This window comes from Taudactylus pleione, unplaced genomic scaffold, assembly GCF_031769625.1.
Source record: "Taudactylus pleione unplaced genomic scaffold, aTauple2 ptg000223l, whole genome shotgun sequence".
Taxonomy (NCBI): domain Eukaryota; kingdom Metazoa; phylum Chordata; class Amphibia; order Anura; family Myobatrachidae; genus Taudactylus; species Taudactylus pleione.
This window is the reverse complement of record NW_028284625.1, coordinates 2,121,903-2,133,994: the sequence shown is the minus strand read 5'-3', so window position 1 is coordinate 2,133,994 and position 12,092 is coordinate 2,121,903. Positions and strand designations below refer to the sequence as shown.

Sequence of the window (12,092 nt, the reverse complement as noted above, 5' to 3'; positions counted from 1 at the left end):
GCAGTGCCCCATATAACACATTATTCCACACAATAGTTGTGCCTCTTAAACAGTAACTCTCCTCCCAGTGTCCTTCCAGCAGCCTCACACCTCCCCCTTTGTGCCATTAGCAGCAAGCAGGTGTGGATTTGGGACCGGGCCCCAGCTAATTACAGCTGGAGCGCTGGCAGGCAGCGGCAGACATGGACAGACAGCTCCAGCGCAATGTGAATCTGGTGCCAGTCTGCAAGCTCCGATTGCCTCATGACCAGCGGTGCCAAATCAACATTGCTGACACCCGGGCCTCCCTTGATGGCCCTAACTGGACTGGCCCACCTTGTGTGCATGATTGGGTGCAGGGGGAGTGGCGGGCCACAGAGGCAGTTTGGGCATCATAGCAGCCGCACCCGTTGCATCCACGGTAGTTACGCCACTTTTTTCATGCATGTTATCTAAAAGTGGGGTCCTTTTCAAGATCAATGGAATGTGGTTATAGGTGAGGAAAATGTAAACAAATAAAGGCTGCAGGTGTACTTTAGGGTCCAGTCTTTAACCTGGTTATCCCAGCTAGTTTTTAAAATCACAGAATGTCTGCAATTTTTGTGATTTTTTTTTGTAAAGTTAAACCCAGGCTGAACAGCATGTTAGCACAGTGGTTATCATTGCTACCTAACAGCATTGGTGTTATTTTATTTTTTTTATTCCAGACAAGGGTGCTATATTTGTGTAGTTTGTATAATTTTCCTATGTTTGTGTGATTTTCCACTGTTTTACTCCCACATTCCAAAAACTGGAATATTATGTGACCACCGATTAAAAATAAACTCTAGTACTGTATGTGCGTGTGTTCGTTAGCTCTCATAAGGCTTGAATTAATGTCAATTACAAATATTCTCTCTGAATCACATTATGGAACTGGTGTTGTCATGTAAGATAATAATAATAATAATAATAATAATAATAATAATAATAATAATAATAATAATAATAATAATAATAAGTTATTCTTGTTCTTTTAAGAATGTGGTTAGGGTATTAAAAATAATTATAAATTTACAACAATTTTGGTTTATAGCTACATTTGAATTAGTAGTCTAGGTGGTTCTCATTTACATATAAGTGACCATATCACATACATATTAAAAACAAAAATTAGAATGTTATTATTTTATTTATTGCTATGTTTAATTAAGATCTCAGAGCTTTAGTTACAGTACTGTGCCTCTGATGAAATAGTCATCAGCAGCTCTTTCTGACAGTAATGTAGATTTGTAACTTAATTTCAGTAGGGTGTCAGGACACTTTGCTACTAGGAATGGTGTGTTATAATCTATATATTATTGGTGCACCCATTTAATTTCAGTCTGAAGAAATCTACCAAGGAACTGGGCCTGATGTGTTCCTAATTAAAGTGGTTTAATTTCACGTATGTTTATCAGCCTACAATGGGTTCACACATATTTGAGTACATACCATATGGATGTGATAATCTTAAATTAGTTGATATAATTTACAAAATAAATATGGTAATTATGCTTATCCTAATTATTACGTCTTCAATAGCTGTAATTGATTGCACTTATCTATTATTTCAATTATTTAGTTAAGACATATGCTACTGTAAGTGCTTCTCTTCTACTGTGTCTATATTTTGGGGCTTACATACCCTTATTTACATGCAGTTAGCCTATATGTTATAGGTTTAAGATTTACTGTATTTAATTTTTTTGATATTTTTTTGTGCTATACACTTATTATTCCTGCAGCGTTTGGAATAGATGCTGCGTACATCAATTTGTGCCGAGAAAAAGAAAGCAGATGAAATGTATTAAAGCACTTTTATTGTTTGATTTTGAGACATAGCAACAAGTGAGGTTTCTTGGAAATCACTATATAGCATGACAATTATGGGCTCACTAGGTTCTACTATCCTTTATATTATATACTGTGTAGATAATAATCTGCTGCTGAGATTTTGTAAGTTACATACCATACAGTTTTTATTAACTCATGTATTCTTGCAGTATATGCAGCAATTTCTGTAAAAATGGCTGATCTTGATACATGAAGTTATTCCTTAGCCAAAATAGATGAAGCATATGTTTTCTAAATGTCAAATTGTCTTATATGAGCCATTCACAGTTCATTAAACAAATGGCAAGATTGTATATCACCCATCTGCAAGCTAATTTATTAAGTTTATTACTCTTTCCTGCCCTCTAATGACTTAAATAGAAAGATATTACCTAGCTATTAAATGCAAACTACATTAGTACTACACAATTTGTTGACTACTGTCAGGTATAATTTATGTACATTATTTCACAAACATTTGTGTTCCTCAACATGAAAATAATCCTTGTTAAATGGTCAGAATAACCTCTACACCTTTATACTTAAATATTCTAGGAAAACCAAAGCAAACTAAGACATTTATTCATTTATAAAAAGTAACTGTTTCCATGCTAAAGGTCTGTGATGTATATTTATGTTCTAAAAATACACATTGTTTTACTACACTGCTGTTCTCTTTTGCCCTGGAGACAACAACCACTTTACAAATGGAGAATACAGTACCTAAGTGATTAATGTATGCAAAGATCAATATATATATATATATATATATATATATATATATATATATATATATATATATATATATATATATATATATATAGACAAAAACAAACAGCGACACTCACTGGACTTCCAAAAGTAAAAAGACTCCTGGACACCGCTGAAGAGTAGTTCAACGTTTCAGTCTTGGCAGACTTTTATCAAGGACAACATCAAAATACAAGTGAACGTACCTTTATAGGACAGCATGTAAAGTGTGGTGGATGGCCGCCCCTCCTGTCCAGCTCCGGGTGGGTGACATCATCCGCATGTGGCCGAAGCGGACACTCAGCACGTCATGACGCTCAGCGTGTGACGCGGTTAGTATGACTCACCCATTCCAGTAATAGACCTCAGGTAGTGGGCGGTGGAAGCGTGTGTGGTAACTATGGTAACCTGAACGATATTACAGGGAACCACATAGGGTTGGAGCATTGTGCAATCTGATATGTTATATCCATACAAAACATGGTGCACTATCACTCAAGTATGTGGAAAACAAAGTCCAAAGAGCGGACTTAAATGATAAGATACTGTATAAGTGACACGTAAAAGACATATAACAAATATAAAAGACACATAGTTTTGGAAACATTGGTAAAATAATCAATAACTCTTGAAATCTGACAGTGCAGGAATATCTATGTAATACATGGCAATCAGTCATAAAACATAGTTACCTAGGAAACACGATAAGTAAAAAATATATGTATATATACTGAATAGGGTATCATGCGTCAATAACTAAGGTACTCAAAAATCATCAAAGATATTATTGAAATAAGCCAATATATGAACTGAAACCAAAGATTTGATTCAAAACCAATCATCCAGCGCCAGACCTGTCGTAGAGATGCACACGCACGGGGTAAAGTTAAATGTCCTTTTATTTGGTTATTTTACAACACCTGGTATTCCTAGGTGGTCCCCCATCCAAGTACTAATCAGGCCAAACACTGATTAGCTTCCAAGATCAGACGAGATCGGGCTTATCCAGTGCATGTATGGTTGTAACTGACCATTTGAATGTAGGATGCCAATACGTCCCCTCAGCCATCTGAGCATAACCCGATATAACCCGAACATTGCTGAATAGCAGATCAAAATCAATATCTAGGGGTCATGTAAAGACTAGAAAAAAATCTTTAGTGAGCCAAAAACGAACTCACAGACAAAAACATGTGTAACACGTACACAAACTACTTTAGAATTTCATGTTAGATACCCAACAGTATCCATGCACCAAGAGAATAGATACGAGCATTGTACCGTACACTGTAACAAATATACAGGAAAGTTACTATACTGAAAAAACTCTAATATAAAGTAATAGCATCAAGATTCAAAGAAAACATGCAAAGGACAGGGTTTTGTTAATACCAAACGGGGCCACGGTGTTCATGTCATGTATCCAATGGGCTTCAAGTTGCATCAATCGTTTGTCTCTATCTCCCCCTCTTTTTGATATTGGCACATGGTCGATAACTTTATGTCTTAGTGTTGCCAGAGGGTGCTTTCGTTCCTTGAAATGTCTCGCCACTGGTTGGTCATTCTCTCTGCCTTGAAGGGCCTGTCTTATGGCGGTGCAGTGTTGCGCCATCCTAATTCTTGCTGTACATGAAGTTTTTCCTATATATGTGAGGCCGCAGGGGCAACGGATCATGTAGATGATAAATCTAGTCATACAATTAAGTCCGTGTCTGATGGGAATCCTCTTGCCGGAGTGCGGATGAAGCACATCTGGTCCTGTTTCCATATACCTGCAAGTGGTACAACCAATGCACTTGTAACAGCCAGGTTTACGTGAGAGGAAATTGCTTGCCATAGGTGCTTCAATTGTGGATAAATCATTGTGTACAAGCCAGTCCTTTAAACTTTTCCCTCTCTGGTATCCCATCATAATTCTAGATGTGTGCAGAGGCTTGAGACTAGAATCTGTATTAACAACCGGCCAGAATTTTTTAACAGTTGTATTGATATGTTGGCTTGCAGAGTTGTATTGTGTAATGAACATGGTTGGAGCCTTATTTGTTTTAGCAGTGAAAGATGGATTGTCTGGTTTTCTGCTGTTGTTAATGGCTCTAGCTTTAGCTTTCAGCAAATCTTTTAACTTATATCCCCTATTCAGAAACTTGGTCATCATGCTGTCCAATGCTTTATCAGCCATATCAGTGTTACTTGTAATCCTTAGGACACGAAGGAATTGAGAATAAGGTAAGCTCCTTATTAGAGACACAGGATGATGACTCCCTGCATGTAGGAGGGTGTTGCAATCTGTAGGTTTGTTATAGATGGTAGTAGAAAAGGAAGTACCATCCCAGCTGATATCAGCATCCAAAAAGTGTATGTTCTCAGAACTGCATTTGTACGTGAATTTAATATGTTCATGCATTTGGTTGATATTATCCATGGCTGAAATGAACTGTTGTGAAGTGCCCGACCATAATACAAAGATATCATCTATCTATCTTATAAAATAAAGCAAATGATCACTGAACTCGGAATTAAGTAGAAAAACAGCCCTTTCCACACAAAACATGTAGATATTGGCGAAGGCCGGTGCCACGTGAGAACGCATGGCACAGCCTCTTTTTTCTAAATAGAACAGGTTGTCAAAAAAAAATGGTTCTTTGTGAGCGTTTTCTTAAGAAGTTGCATATACAGCTGAATATTCGGACCATTCTACTCTGGTTTAGATAGCAAAAACCTTTCCATGCTTTCTAATCCTTGTGTATGGGGAATACTGGTTTACAATGATACAACATCTATTGTACATATTAGTAAGTTTTCAGGTAATTGATTCAACTGATGTAATTTTTCAAGAAAAGTGTTGGTATCTTTGAGGAAAGATACCAACACTTTTCTTGAAAAATGACATCACTTGAATATGTCTTTTACGTGTCACTTAAATCTTATCATTTAAGTCCGCTCTTTGGACTTTGTTTTCCACATACTTGAGTTATAGTGCACCATGTTTTGTATGGATATAACATATCAGATGGCACAATGCTCCAACCCTATGTGGTTCCCTGTAATATCGTTCAGGTTACCATGGTTACCACACACGCTTCCACTGCCCACTACCTGAGGTCTATCACTGGAATGGGTGAGTCATACTAACTGCATCACACGCCGAGTGTCATGACGTGCTGAGTGACGTGTCGGCCGCATGCGGATGACGTCACCCACCGGGAGCAGGACAAGAGGGGCGGCCATGCACCACACTTTACACGCTGTCCTATAAAGGTATGTTCTCTTGTATTTTGATGTTGTTCTTGATAAAAGTCTACCAAGACTGAATTGTTGAACTACACTGCTGTGTCCAGGAGTCATTTTTCTTTTGGAAGTCCCGTGAGTGCCGCTGTTTGTTTTCGTCTAGATTTCAGGTTTCCATACCTTCGGACGGCACCAGGGCAAATAACTTTAATTATGTTGTGGAGTGCCAGGTTATATTGACTTTGTATATATATATACACACATATATATATATATATATATATATATACACACACACACACACATATGTATATATATAATATATATATATATATATATATATACACACATACATACATGAGCATACATATTTAATTGATGCAGTTTGCTCAGGACATGGTGATCCGTTTCCATTTTTTGCACTGATATCCCACTTAGGGGTCTATTTACTAAGCAGTGTTAGGAGACAAAGTGATAGGAGATAAGGTACCAGCCAATCAGCTCCTAACTGTCATTTTTCAAACACAGCCTGTGACATGGCACTTAGGAGCTGATTGGCTGGTACCTTATCTCATTTCAATTTGTCTCCTAACACTGCTTAGTAAATAGACCCCTTAAACTGAAAAGAAAAATGGAGGCTTTCATGGCCCTTTTCATTTTAGTTGGAGGTAAAGCAAACAGAGGCACTGTCTCACATTGTAAATCTCTGATGTTTAATGATCTGCATATGCACAGGAGCCACACTGCACATGTGCACAGGGCTTTAGAGAGTCTAGCTGGGCCTGAATACTGATGAGGGTGTGGCCTAATGTAAGGAGGTGTGACCATGCCTCCTTACAAAAACAAATGAAAAAGAAACAGTTTCTGGTAAACGGGCAGATCTGGGGGGGATGTCAGTATGATTGCTCTCCCTCTACCATAAGGTGCAGGCAGTGGAGGCTGCTGCTGCTGCACTCAATGGCAGCAGCCTCCCAGTACTCACTGAAGCCAGCATACTAGCATTCATCTCTGATTCAGGCCCTATATCCATACTGCTTTCTCTCACTAATCTTTTACAGTCTGTCAATGTTCATAAATATCCTTCCAGTAAGAAACAAATCTGACTATTGTTTTGATAGAAGAATTTTTTCTACTAACTGTAAGTACAAATCATATTTAAAAAAAACTTTATCACACTTCCATTATTGAAATATCCTGCCATCCATCCAATTGCGCTTCTGGATGAAAACTTCTTTCACACAAACAAGGGTAAGGGTTGGGTTGGCTAAATGGATATATGGATACACAGCTTGTAGATATGCCTTAACATATCAATATATTGCCATGGCTATTTTTAAAATGTTGACTAGTTTACTAGCAAGGTCAAGCAGACAAAAAGGAAATAATTTATGCCTTTTCTTTGCATGTGAATGAATGTTAGTCTCTGATCTCTGGAGTAGCTTCTACCTGTGCACCTATGTATACAGAGAGGTGGTAAATACTATAAGAAATACTCTGTGCAAAATTAAAATTCTCATCTGAATGTCTAATCACCTAGCAATATAGAGGCACCCTTTCATTTTATAAAATATTTAGGGGCTCATTTAATAATGAGTTTTATCATATGCACAAGTTTTAAAACTCACTGTGTATGATAATGGTGCTCCAGCCAATTAGCTCCTAACAGTCATCTATTTGAAAAATGACAGTTGGGAGCTGATTGGCTTGAGCACCATTTATAATATGCAATGACTTTATAACTGTTTGCGTATGATAAAACTCATTGATATATGAGCCCCATAATCTATTCTTCTGAAGGCCATTTGATTTGGCCTTATGTATGGCTTAAATTAATAAGAAGAATAAGGGACATTGTGTAAAAAAATGCACTTTTATGTGATTAAAGCATTTTTTACCTCTGACAACGATCAACAGGAAGGATTAAAATTCATCTCATTAATAAGATAGGACAAGACTGTTCTCTGCCAAATCAAAATGTACATATTTTTGTGCACTACAATAGGCTGGGTTTTCAAAAGAAAAAACAGTATGTCTAATTATATGTTTCCCCACCTATTTATCTAGTATAAATAATCATGTTTCACAAGTTAGAAACAACTTTTTTTCACTGTTTTGCAAAGCCAGTCATATCCTCACTCTAGGCAACTCATCCAATTTAAACTCTTCATTGGAATTCTAAATTATGCAATCACCAACATATTGCATAGGCAAAAGCAGGGGGGTTTCCATCTGCCTGGAAACCCCCCTCCCCAGCCAACACCATGACCACAATAGAAATAGTAATATAATAGAATGTTACTAGTGCTACATGTTGTTCTCAGTATCACAAATGAAATAATTATCACCACTTGTGGATATATTAAAATGTGTCAGACAGTAATAAATATACCTGTGCACCAACTAGAAGATGTGGAAAATATGCACAGTTAGGGGTGCACTGCTATAGACCATCTATAGGGCTAATTATTAATACTGTATAATAATACACTATCCAGTACATAAGGAGACCGATATGTACATATATGTCCAGGGTAGTGCTAGTTTCTTCTGCTGCTTCCACAGACTCCCAAACTTGCTCCCATGCTCTGTAATGGAGCCCACATCTGACATAAAACCATTCAGCTCTGGCAGGATGGCCCTAATGCCGCATCTAATGGAATACTGTGATTGCTGGTCCTGTAAATGCTGGAATTATGACACACAATACACTTTGTATGTAACATATTAAAGCTGGATAAGTGCTAATTATGCCCTTTTCGTGGACAGGCCACACTCACTCTAAAATCAAGCATTTGGAAACCCCCCTCTAGAAATCCTGCTTTTCCCACTGTATTGCTCCTGAAATCTAGGCTGGCTAGCATGATTTCGTAGTTACATCTTGCATGGAAGAATCATCATGTTTTTTGGTAAGTAAATTCAGCTTATCTTTACCTTGAACAGATTCTTTTAGTACACATGGGGGTTTTCTTGCAAAATGTCAGGTTGTAAAACCCAACACTTCTGTTAATGTTTATAATAATATATTTATCCTGCATATTCACCATGAGAGTGGTCTTTCCAGCAATAGAGACATTGACGTTTTCTTTATTGGGGGCTTTCTCTGAATATGAATATGTCTATCCAGTTGCAGACATCCAGTTCTTTACGATTTTATGCATATTTTTATGCTGCTCTATATATTGTGTTTTGATGTTTTAAATACTTATTACATTTCTATGTAATTTTTATGAAGCGCACTATTCCATAATATTTAATTTATAGTACCATGAGCACTGTTTTTTTTTGTATATTCTATATACACATCCTTTGGCTAGCAAAATGAATTGAAATTACAGATGTGCATTAGACCTGTGTTGGGTCCTCTATGGCCTGTTCACCTGTGCAGTTATTCATGTTTATCACCAGACTTTTAAAATAAGCAGCCTTATTGTTACCTTGATCCCTCCCCCATATTATATCCACAACACCACTTTACAATTACATCCAGATACCCAATTGCACATTGACTAACTCCCCTAAATAAAATTGACACCATCATCCTCATATCATAATGACACAGATGCTTTCCCCCACTATATATATTTGTTTGCAATAAAAAGGGGCCAAAGAACCTTGTACCTACTTTTCAACAACTGCTGGTACCAAAAGTAAGAACTCCCGTTTCAAGATCTGGAGCTCTCTGTTGGTTTCCAAGGGCTCTAATTATTAACATTATTTTTACTAAAATAAAGTGAAAAAGGGTGTTTTCAGACCCTTTTCACATTATTTTAGTATCACCTAAAGTTACTAATGCAGCTCCTCCTCAGCAGTGCCCGGAACGGCCGGGTGACAATGGAGTCAGGTGCTTCAGGGCTTCAGGGCTGGTGGCTGGTGGCAAATGACTCCATTGTCTCCAGGAGTTCCGCCACTGGTTTGAGACTTCTGTACACTATATGAAACTGCTGTAGGAGGTTTGTGGATTGCAACATTGCCAAGCCAATGGTATTGATACCTGCCCACCATTAGCAATTCGATTCATAGTGTACAGTCAATAGCTGTTTTGGTGTTTGTTCGCTGGAGGAGATCACGTGACATGAGGTTACACTTGACACCAGTGTCAATTTTTATTTTGATGGCATTATAGGTTTCCTTATCTATTATTGTGGTAAATATTTCACTCTTTTCAGCCCTGAGGTCAATACTCTGCAGTGGAGACTGATGTCTGGGGTGTTTCCCTTTGTACAATCTTTGTTTGCCACTAGCATTGTAGCATTTATGGAAGCAGAATATTTGTGGCGTTCATGGGAATGGTGACCTCCTCAAATCACACAGCGTGTTTGTTGCTGCACATACTGTACATCAGGCTCTCTTTTAGGGCTCTATTTATTAACATTATTTTTACTAAAATAAAGTGAAAAGGGTGTTTTCACACCCTTTTCACATTATTTTAGTATCACCTAAAGTTACTAAAGGGCAATTGGAGTAGAAGTCTTAAAATTCTACTCGAAGCCCTAATTATCACTTATTTTTAGTAAGCAGATTGCATTTCCCATAATTGTAATGGGAAATGTGATCTGGCCAAAGTTACTAAAAATAAATTGTGAAAAAATACCGGGGAAAGCCGTGTGATAATAACGCCACCTGGAGGTGGTGTTATCCAGGGTCTTCTCTGGTTACCGGACTCCTGCTCTGCTCTAACGGGCAGAGCAGAGCCCGGAGCTGGCCCCAGTGATCACCTGTGTGGTCTAAACAGACCACACGCTGATACAATGTTAAAAAAAAATAAAAACTTACCTGAGTCCAGGGACCGGAGATCGGGGCTCTGGTGACGTCTTCCCTCCAGTCAGCTGGTCTTCAAGCCTGCACTGGTGCCCGGTCATCACATGACCAGGTCCCAAAGCAGGATGGGATGTCAGCTGACCGGAGCCACGTAGGACATCACCGGAGCACCGATCACTGCAGGTAAGTGTAATTATGGGAGAGGGGGTTGCGGGGGTGGTTCGCAGGGGGTCCGCAATCGCGGGGGGCAGGGCTTAGCATTGGGGGCGGGGCTTAGCAATGGTCGGTTGGCGCATGTGTTGGCACTTGTCATGGTTTTTTTTGTGAAAAAACTGTGATAAGTGTGCAGAGGGAATTCGCAGGGACAGAGCTTTATCGCAAGCTCTGTCCCTGCAAGGGATTTTTAGTAAATCTCTGTGATATTGCCTGAATTCGCAATGCGAATTCAGTCGGTAATGTCACACTACAATCTGCATTCAAAATGCGGATTGTAGTAAGTAGAGCCCCAAGTAACAAACAAATGTAAAGTAAATGTAAAGTATTCACTGGGGCAATAAACTTATACTTTAAAATTCAATTAAAGTACCAATTATAATGATTACAGGATATATTGTGACTTGATAGTACAAACAATCACATGCTCCCTGCCATCAACATTTCATAAAGCAATTCTAAAAGATGTAAAACTTAGGGGCTTATTCAACTTAGCATGATTTTGGGCTGCACACCTCTAAGGGGTGTGGGAAAAACTTGCTTTTTTGCTGGCTGCCATTTCAGAACGGTATTTTGTGGTTTTTGCACTGCAATCTCTAAAGCTGCATACACACACAACAATTTTGTTACCAACGATTTTCTTAACGATTTTCTGAACGATTTTCTGTCAGATTACTTGTCAGATTTTTTAAAGTGTAATGAACAATTTTTTTGAACTACAAATTATTTTTGCATATTCCCTTAATGAAAATCGTTCAGTTAGTAATTCTGACTGAACTACAAACTACAAACGTGAACGCGCATGAATGATAATAGTTCATCGTTTTAACTCAGAAAGTGAATGATTTTTACAACGATTGAACAAAAAATTATATCGTTAACGATAATCGATCAAAAAATCGTTGTGTGTGTATGCAGATTTACACTTAAATAACTGGTATAAATAAAGCTAAAAGGTATAAACTAGGGATGTGCAGGCTCGGATAGGTTCGAGTTTGCACGTGGAGTTCGGATTTTTCCCTCCAAAAAAATGGAACTCAGAACGAGGCAAAACGTCATCTTACATGGACGAACATCATCATTCCTTGTCTTTTGTCCAGGAATGATGATGTTCGTCCATGTAAGATGACGTTTTGCCTCGTTCTGAGTTCCGTTTTTTTGGAGGGAAAAATCCGAACTCCACGTGCAAACTCGAACCTATCCGAGCCTGCACATCCCTAGTATAAACATCAATTATCTGTTGATACACTGCTGTTCTCTTTTGCCCTGGAGACATCATCCACTTGGAAGAAGACCTAACTGTGTGGAGT

General features: G+C 38.1%; 1 pseudogene; it reads right to left on the bottom strand.

The window, feature by feature from the left end:
- Positions 1-3,491: 3,491 nt before the first annotated feature.
- Positions 3,492-3,611, bottom strand: LOC148517307 (5S ribosomal RNA; annotated as a pseudogene).
- Between the last annotated feature and the right edge of the window lie 8,481 nt (positions 3,612-12,092).